Source organism: Haplochromis burtoni, unplaced genomic scaffold (genome assembly GCF_018398535.1).
Source record: "Haplochromis burtoni strain Fernald_Lab_line unplaced genomic scaffold, NCSU_Asbu1 Contig_1743, whole genome shotgun sequence".
Classification (NCBI taxonomy): domain Eukaryota; kingdom Metazoa; phylum Chordata; class Actinopteri; order Cichliformes; family Cichlidae; genus Haplochromis; species Haplochromis burtoni.
The window spans coordinates 4,336-13,602 of NW_024584104.1; the positions used below are offsets into that span (position 1 = coordinate 4,336).

General features: G+C 37.7%; 1 long non-coding RNA gene and 1 pseudogene across 1 annotated transcript in view; both read right to left on the minus strand.

The window, feature by feature from the left end:
- Positions 1–613: 613 nt before the first annotated feature.
- LOC121813473 overlaps positions 614–9,267 on the minus strand; it is a 17,327-nt gene continuing 8,673 nt past the window's right edge. Inside the window, exons 2-3 of the long non-coding RNA XR_006053724.1 lie at positions 2,243–2,249; positions 614–746 (exon numbers count right to left, since the gene is read on the minus strand). This is a non-coding gene — a long non-coding RNA (uncharacterized LOC121813473). The remainder of the gene's footprint in view (positions 747–2,242; positions 2,250–9,267) is intronic.
- Positions 835–2,299, minus strand: LOC121813472 (annotated as a pseudogene).

Here is a 9,267-nt window from a genome sequence, read left to right on the forward strand (position 1 = left end):
TGCAGGAACAAAATGGTCACAGAGCAGTGTTCACTGATCTGGTTGCCTGCCTGCTTCAGTTATTCTCTCAGATTAGTTTCATATTTTCTGCATCAGATTTGAGTGAGATCCTGGAATGAAGACAGAAGAAAAGACTTTGTTCAAAGTTTGATTTATAGTCAAACCTTCCAGTTTATTCACACAATAAAACATCAACACAATATATGAATTCATTCATTAAAATCACAGTTTTTCCTCATTTGTTTGATGATTTTGACAAAAACAAACACAAACACACACACATGGTCTGCCATACTCATGAAGAGAAATGTCGACATTTTCAATACAAATATTCCAGAAACATTTAGAGGATAGAGAAGTTTACATTTTCATGTGGAGAAATATTTTAGTAAATCAAAATGATGATGAGCAGTGATAGCCTCCATAAACAGTCACAGGAAAGATCTCCTTTAAAAACTCAGAAACATCAAGAGAACAACTAGAAGATGTGGAGGTACCACCCATAATGTTTGACTGACAGCTGATCTCTGTGCAGAAATGATGGAGAGAAAATAAAATGAAACTAAAACACAGATTTAAACCCACAATATGAAAGACTTCAGTCTATTTGAGCTTAATCAACTCAGCAGTGTCTCCATAATTATAGTAAACCAACAGTCCAGCATAGAGCGGCTGAGTGAATGTGGTCTGGACTCTGTGGAGGAGAGTCATGGTTTCAGAGACGCTGTAGAAGGACAAAATACCTGCTGTTGTTGTTACAATTTAATACCCAAGATTTGTCATTATGTCCAAATTTACATTTAATCCCTTTTCTGCTGATATTCTTGTATGCGACTGCTACACAAACTTCTTTCCCTCTCCACTCCACCTCCCAGTAACAACGTCCAGTCAGACTCTCTCTACTCAGAACCTGAAACCACCAAGTGAATCTGTCTGGATGATCAGAATAAGACTGTGTTGTTTCCATTCTTGTTGCTTTTCTGTTCCCTCTCAGATAATAACAGATGTGTGTTTGCTGTGTTTGGATCCAGTGTGATTTCACGTGAATATTTTAAGAATCCAGCTCTGGTCTTTGGCTCTGGTGACAGTAAAACATCCACTTCAGTGACTGTCAGTGAGATGTTTGTCCATTCCTCTCTCAGAATGTCCTGTAGTTTATCTCTGACCTCTGACACAGCTGCTGTCACATCCTCAAAGTAGCTCAGAGGACGGATATTGATGCTGGATGAGTGTAGACTCACTGAGTGCTGACAGTGAGGGGTAGTTGTGTAGAAACTGGATGTGATCCTCTGTGTGTGAGAGCTGCTTCAGCTCAGCATCTTTCCTCTTCAGCTCAGTGATCTCCTGCTCCAGCTTCTCCTGAAGCTCTTTGACTCGACTCACTTCAGTTTCCTGCTGGGATCTGACCTGCTGCTTCACATCAGAGCTTCTTTTCTGGATGAGACGGATCAGCTCAGTGAACATCTTCTCACTGTCCTCCACTGCTTTATCAGCAGAGCCATTGATGGCCTCCACCTCCTGTTGAAGCAGCTTCACATCTTTCTCTCGCTCCTGGATTCTCTGCTGGATGTTTAGTCGTCTCACCTCGAGCTCCTTCTGCTTCTCAGTCCTTTCTGCTGCAGCTGGGACTGTTTCATGGCCTTTATGTTCATCCACTGTGCAGAGATAACAGATACTCTGCTGATCAGTACGGCAGAACATCTTCATCACCTCATCATGACGAGAGCAGATGTTCTCCTGGAGCTTCTTGGAGGGCTCCACCAGCTTGTGTTTCTTTAATGGAGCCACATCATAATGAGGCTGAAGGTGTTTCTCACAGTAAGATGCCAGACAGACTAAACAGGACTTGAAGGCTTTCATTTTTCTTCCAGTGCAGACATCACAGGCCACATCTTCAGGTCCAGCATAGCAGTGATCAGCAGGAGCAGCTTGGAGTCCAGTCTTCTTCAGCTCCTCCACTAAATCTGCTAACATGGTGTTTTTCTCCAGGACAGGCCTCGCTGTGAAAGTCCTCCGGCACTGAGGGCAGCTGTAGATTTTCTTCTTTTCCTCTTCATCCCAGAAGCTTTTAATACAGTTCATGCAGTAGCTGTGTCCACAGGGAATAGTCACCGGATCCTTCAGTAGATCCAAACAGACTGAACAGCAGAATTTTGTTTGATCCATTTGATTCATGTGCTGTGCCGTTTCACCGTCTCTCAGTGACTGTCAGACAGTTTGACTTCCTCTGAACAGAAACAACCTCTGTGCTCTGAAGGGAAACAGATCTCTGCTCTTGTTCACCTTTAGACCCATCCTGATACAGACACATCTGTGAAGGGAGATATATTCTTACAGAGCGACCAAGAGCCAATCACATGATGCAGGGTGTGGTATGTGTGATTACATCATGCAGTAACAAGTCTGACCCAGTTAAAGTTTAATAGTTTATCTTTACTTGGTGCTTTGAAATGTGACAGTCAACACTCAGTGAGTTCATTTTATATTTCAAAAAGTTCAGCAAAGTTTAGGATGCTGTGATGAATAAAAATAAATGACACTTTATATTTTGACATTTTCTAATCTTAGTTCATTCTCACACTTACAGAATGATGCATGGGAACAACTGACTCCACTAAATCAAACCTATGTTCAAATGAGATTATGATCATTAAATAGTAACAAATATTTAAATTTAGCAACAACAAATGCAGATCGGTCCACAGTGTTTACAAAAAAAACAAACAAACAAACATTATTTTGTAGTTTTTCCTGTGTACACAGTCACAGTGGAGTTTAAATGCAAACTTTCCAGTTTAATTCAAGGTTTTAGTAAAATTTTGCCTGAACTGTTTAGTAATTTTTCACAAAGTGTCCATGTCAGTAATTCATTCAAATGTATTTTGGTCTTAAACTGATCCAGTAAATGTAACTTTTTCTCACCTACTTAATCGAGTATTTTAGTTGTTTAACTGTCATTATAACTAAACTGAACATCCAAAGCTTTTCTCACTGCAGTTTTGTTGTGCAGTTATAGCAGCACTTTGAATCATCCACAGTTTTATAGAACTGTCTGTTGAATTGTTGTTTTGTTTGGTGCAATGGTTCTTTTATTTAAATATTGATGATAATTTGATATATTTGATTATTTATTACTGGTGCAAACAATTCATTTCTTCATGGTGCAAATATATAGTAGACTCAGGAGTTTAACTCAGTTTTCTTGGCCTTTGTTTATCGTTTCATTTAAAATCTTAATGGGTAAAGATCATCAATAATTACATTAATCCCAAAGGAAATTAGGGTTACAGCAGGCAGCACGCTAATGGCGCATGCGCACTTACAAAGGAACCTTCTGACCAACTTTACACAAACATCACATTGGGGAGACATGTCAGAAAGGTAGGCTGATAGGAAAAAAACAACGAAAATACATAACATGAGGTAAGAGGAGGAGAAAAAAAAACTCCACTCAGACTGAGCTCCTAGTGGGAGAACAGTTTGATAACAGAAAAAACACCTCAGCACAAAAAGCACATGACTATCAATACACCATAGAAACACAAGACAAGCAACAGGGGCGGGTAAAGGGTAAGAGAGAGCCGGTGTAGACAGCGCATCCGGTCCTGCAGCATCTGCGCTGGTCCAGTTGACTGCTATCTTCCCCGGTAGGGCACAAGCATCGAAGGCGTTGGAAAGGGAGGGGGATGAGTGAGTGCTTATCAGTGTAAGTGTGTGTGTGCGTGTCCATAGATCAGCTGAGACAGTGTCCTTCAGCCTATCAGGCTAAGTAAACAGTCTTCCAGCCAACCCAAGTGGCCTTGCATGGAATGGGGGGAAAAGTATTTTTTTGTTTCACACAGCAGTAATGCATTCCCATACACAACCTTCCTTTCAATTAAAGTAACACTGTTTCCATGCATGAAAAGGAGCAGGAAGAAGAATAAATTCTTATTGATACCTGCCCCCTATCTGTGATAATACAAGTAGGCAACCAAAATTACACTATGACAATTTTCTGCACATAACAAAACAAAGCAAACAGAACAATATACTCAACAATGAGCAATACCACTAAATATCAAACTAAAAGGATCATTTTTCTACAATTAAATTCTATTCTTTTCAACTTCTTCATATTGGTTTATCATTTTATTCTTATAGCAGATTTTAAATTGAGAAACATTTATACAACACTTAAGATGATCACTGAGAGAATTCCAGTTTCTTATGCCTATGACTGTTGGACACATTTGCCTTTGTGTGGTTCGAGCAAACCGGTGCTTAAAATAAAACTTCCTTCTGCCGTCCCCATTTTCTGAACACAATACAAATAAACTTTGTAACTTAAGAGGTAGTGTTTTATTTTTCGCCCTAAACATAATAGTTAAAGTCTGTAATTTCACTATGTCTTCTAGTTTTAACAATTTCGATTTTATAAACAAATTATTAGTGTGTTCTCTATATTTAACATTATGCATAATTCGAAGCGCTCTCTTCTGTAATAAATATAATGGTTTCATATTAGTCACGTATGTATTCCCCCATACTTCAACACAATAGCTCAGATAGGGTAGAAACAATGAAAAATATAATATTCTCATTGTCTTGTAATCTAATATATATCTAACATTACCCAGGATATAAATACTTTTAGCCAACTTTTTTTTAACATGTTCAATATGTGATTTCCATGTTAACTTGTCATCCACTATTACACCCAGAAAACGGAATTCTGTCACTCTTTCAATTAATACTCCCTCTATAGATAATACTATCTCTTCCTCCTTTACACGGTTTCCGAATATCATAAACTTTGTTTTTTCCAAATTCAGTGATAACTCATTTACATCAAACCATTTTTTAATTTTTTTCATTTCAATAACCATAATTTTAGCCAATTCTTTCAAGTTCTCTCCGGAACAATAAAAATTTGTATCGTCTGCAAACAAAACAAAATTCAACATTTTTGACACATCACAAATGTCATTTATATATAAATTAAAAAGTTTTGGTCCTAAAACAGAACCTTGAGGGACCCCACATTCTATTTTCATTCTATCAGATGAATTGCCTAAACACTGCACATACTGAAACCTATTATCTAAATAGCTGCTTAACCAGTTCAATACTATTCCTCTCACACCATAAGTTCTTAACTTAGAAATCAAGATGGAGTGTTGCAGAGTGTCAAAAGCTTTTCTTAAATCAATGAATACCCCTATAGTATATTTATTATGATGTGTTGCTGATGAAATGTCTTCAATAGTATTCATTAATGCTATTGCTGTTGATCTGTTCCGTCGAAATCCGTACTGACTTTCGCTTAACAGTTGATGTTTTTCAATGAAACTATCAAATCTTTGTGCAAAGAGTTTTTCAAGCACTTTAGAAAACTGTGATAGCAATGATATTGGTCTATAATTATTAAAACTATGTCTGTCTCCCGATTTATAAAGTGGGATAACTTTTACCACTTTCATTCGGTCAGGAAATACAGCCGAATAAAATGAGAGATTAAAAATATAACATAGAGGTTTGATTATACAATCCAAGGTCTTTTTTACGATGACCATGTCTAACCCATCATGGATGTCTTGTTTTTAGATTCTGCTACAATGATTTCTTTTTCAGTGATTTCCCCTAAAAACATAGACTTTACCACTCCATCTCAAAATCATCTCAAATCATCTCAAACTGGTTTCTTGAACATGAAGATGAGTTCACTGTACTCCAATAGAGCATCTTTGGGATGAGGTGGAACGGCAGATTCAAGTCAACAATTAATGAACATGACTTCATGACGCAGTTCTGTCAGCAACAGGGGTCATACCTGCTATAAACAAGGTGTACCTAACAAAGTGACCAGTAATTGCATATATGCTGTTATGATGGATGTTTATAATAAATATTAACTGAGAGAGAAAAGATACACCAAAGCTACTCTAGGGTAATAACAAAACGAGGGAAATTAACAAACTACATCTAACTGTTTTGGATTCAGAACAATTATTTTCAGCCTTTTATAAGGATTAAAATTTAATTCTGGATTAATTTTGGCAGCTTGAACTAGTTAAAGAAGATGCTGCCTATCCTGACATTTACATGAAAAGTCAAAACTACTATTTAAGCACAATGACGACAGACTCCAGGCAGACAATCCTGTAAAACATGGAAATATGAAGCATCTCTGACGGCTCAACACAGTAAGAAGAAGGGATGGAAATGATGTATAACTAGTTGAATACTGGAATCAGTGTTTTAAGCTGTGATGTAATAAACTAGTGCTGGGAAAATGAAAAAGAAAGAAGACAAATGTTTCCCTTTTGTGTTTTCCCGATTATGTGTCCGATATTTAAAAAAACAAAACAACTATCTATCATGTACAAACTCTTAACAGGAATAAACCTGAAACCAATTGTTCTGCTGGGGAAGTTTCGTAAGCGGTACGAAGTTTAAAAACCAACATTCACCTGAGGGAGGCCCCCAGGAGCTCAGGTCTGACTGGTTTCAGCGACCAGAAACTGGAATGTACGGTGAGCAAACTGTGTTAAAATGCAGTGACTGATAAAAGACGGATGAGCACCATCACCATCACAATCAGTTGATCAATATTCTCAATAATATAACAAAAGGCTTTCTTACAGACTGTATTATAATACAAATACAAACCACACATGGATTATTGCATGGTCCTGAAGCCAGCAGCGCCCTTGGTCATGAGATTGGTTTTAAATGTTTGCTGTATTATTGTTTTTAAATCATTGGAGTATACAGATTTTAAAAGTGTTTTATGATTACAATAGTTCGTAAAGTAGCAGAAGTATTCACACATCACAGTGACGGAGGTTAAAGGTTAATTATCAACCTTCTGTGGAGGAAATAAGGTGCTTGTTGTGCATTACGTTCAACATTTTCCTAATGTACCTTCAAACAGCTAATACCGCTTGAGCATTCCTGTCTGTGCCTAATGTCGAGTCATAGTCATGTAGTTTCTCTTTTCAAGTTCTTCTTGATGAAAATCACACTTTAACCTTTGACTTTCATAAATGATGTGACAGACTTAACACCATGTTAAGTCTATTTGGCAAATTCGGATCAATTATGAAGGATTATCCAGAATATTCTGACCGGCTACCTTTGATAACGCAGAAACAGAAATCTTGAGTTGTGGTATCAGGGTGCTCAGCCCACAGATATTGAACTTCACATACCCCATCTGCCTCCATTTGGGACTGCAATGGCCTTAAAAGCCCTACACATATCTTCCCTACTTAAGTGCAGCCTTTTTTCTAATGGAATTACAACATCGGCATCTGGTCTCTGACTTCTCATCAATTGTGTGGGCGTCCTTTAGAGGACATTTCATCGGAATAAAGGCAAATACGGTGGTGCCTTTATCTGCAGAAATATGTGGCCTGTAGCCAGTGGGTGGGGCACCACATGCTCGCTCTCACTGTTAGATTGGATAGAAAAGTCTGCAGCAGGACGAGCGAATATTAATGACGTTTCTGAGTGTTTCGATTCCATCAAGAACAAAAACAAATCTTAGCTAACCAACACTCACTGGGTTTTAGTGGATTACTATATTTCACAGAAATATTACAGAAACAGTTTCTTTGGTACAATAATCCAGCTGTGCAGAAATCAGGGAGTCGGGAAGAAGCAGCTCATTAAATTCTGTGCTTGTTTAAGACTGAAGCACATATTATATTATCATAATACCAGAGCTGAACTGGATGACTCATTCCTCATTAAATTACTGCAGATGTTATTTAAAAAAAATATATATTTTATGCAAGTGAAGCTGCTTGTGCTGCCACCTAAACCAATCATAACGTGGCCTCAAATGTTAAAGTAACCTTATGAGCAGAATCTGATATAAGAGACTATCAGTTATGGAGACAAAGACAAAGGCAAAAAAAACTGTATTAAATTAAATAAGCAAACTGATATGAATGAACCTTACATTTAGATAATACAAATCATCAGCAAGAATAATAAAAAACAAGCAAAAACAAATAATAAAACAAACCTCAGCTAACGTGGAAGCTACACTGCAAGGTGGTCTGTTTAATAAATAAAATGTGACAGGTCACATACAGGACCATTAACATCTCTGTAAACAGAACTCAGCTCCCACAAAGCTCCAAATGAAGAAAAACTGCATCTGCATGCAGAGAACTGTTTGTGGAGACATCCAGCATATCGACGCACAGTGAGTGAATGATGAAGAACAAACCATAACGAGGGGCAGGGCTACTACACTGCATTGTGTCCATCAGGTAAAAAAAAAAGAAATCTGTTGGCTAATCTACACCATATCAATAACAGCTTCCTTAAGGTTTTAAAATGCACTGCAGCTGCATTTTAAAACACATCTACAAGCAATGCCAAAGAAACACACAGGTATGAGTACAGAGGTACTATGAAGGTAGCTCACTTCTTACTGGAGTATATCACCATAGTGACTTAAACTGTAGAGCAAACCTGCTTCAGAGCAGGTTGTGTTTGAGATTACGGATCAACAAGTATGAAATCACCACTTAGCTACCAATCAGTTCTCTGGAAAACTGCTTTACAACAAGTACCTGAAAGATCCCTTTGGACTGCTGTGCCATGGATAGTGGGAGGATCTTTCCATTGATGAGCATCAGTAGTCTAATCAGTTTAGATTCTTAAATTCAACTTCATTCTTTGACTTTTCCCATTTGTCTGCAGAACAATTTCACAACATTTTGAATTCCTCTATAAACATTAATCTCGTTTTTTCTTTTGTCTGCAACGCTTGTCCCTAGCATGTCCTCGTCCATGAAAGCATTTAATCTTATCTGAGCAATTCCTCTTGGTCTCCTGTATCACTGCTCATCATTCGACATGCTTTTCCCAGTATATCCACGCCCATTTTAATTTTTCCCAGATGGGAAAAAACAAGCCAGCAAAAGACTTATACTAATACATGTAAACCCAGTAATTTCTTTGTAAAGTCAGCTGTTCTGCTGCTCTGTATGTGATTGGTCAGATGCCCCCAACGCCACCCCTTTCATGTAAACAGGCTAGTAGCTAAAATGGGAAACCCTGGTTTACCTTATAGAGTTGATAACTAGCGTCATGTGATCACTTAGTCTGATTGACAATGTTGGGATAAGTTAATCAAGATAACAGAAAGATTTCTTGAGTATGATGAACAATGAATTTAACTCCTAAATGTGACTTCCTAACACAGACTGTGATGACGTCATACGCTTTGTACTTTGATGTGTGGTGATTGGAAGTGTCTGTGTGGTG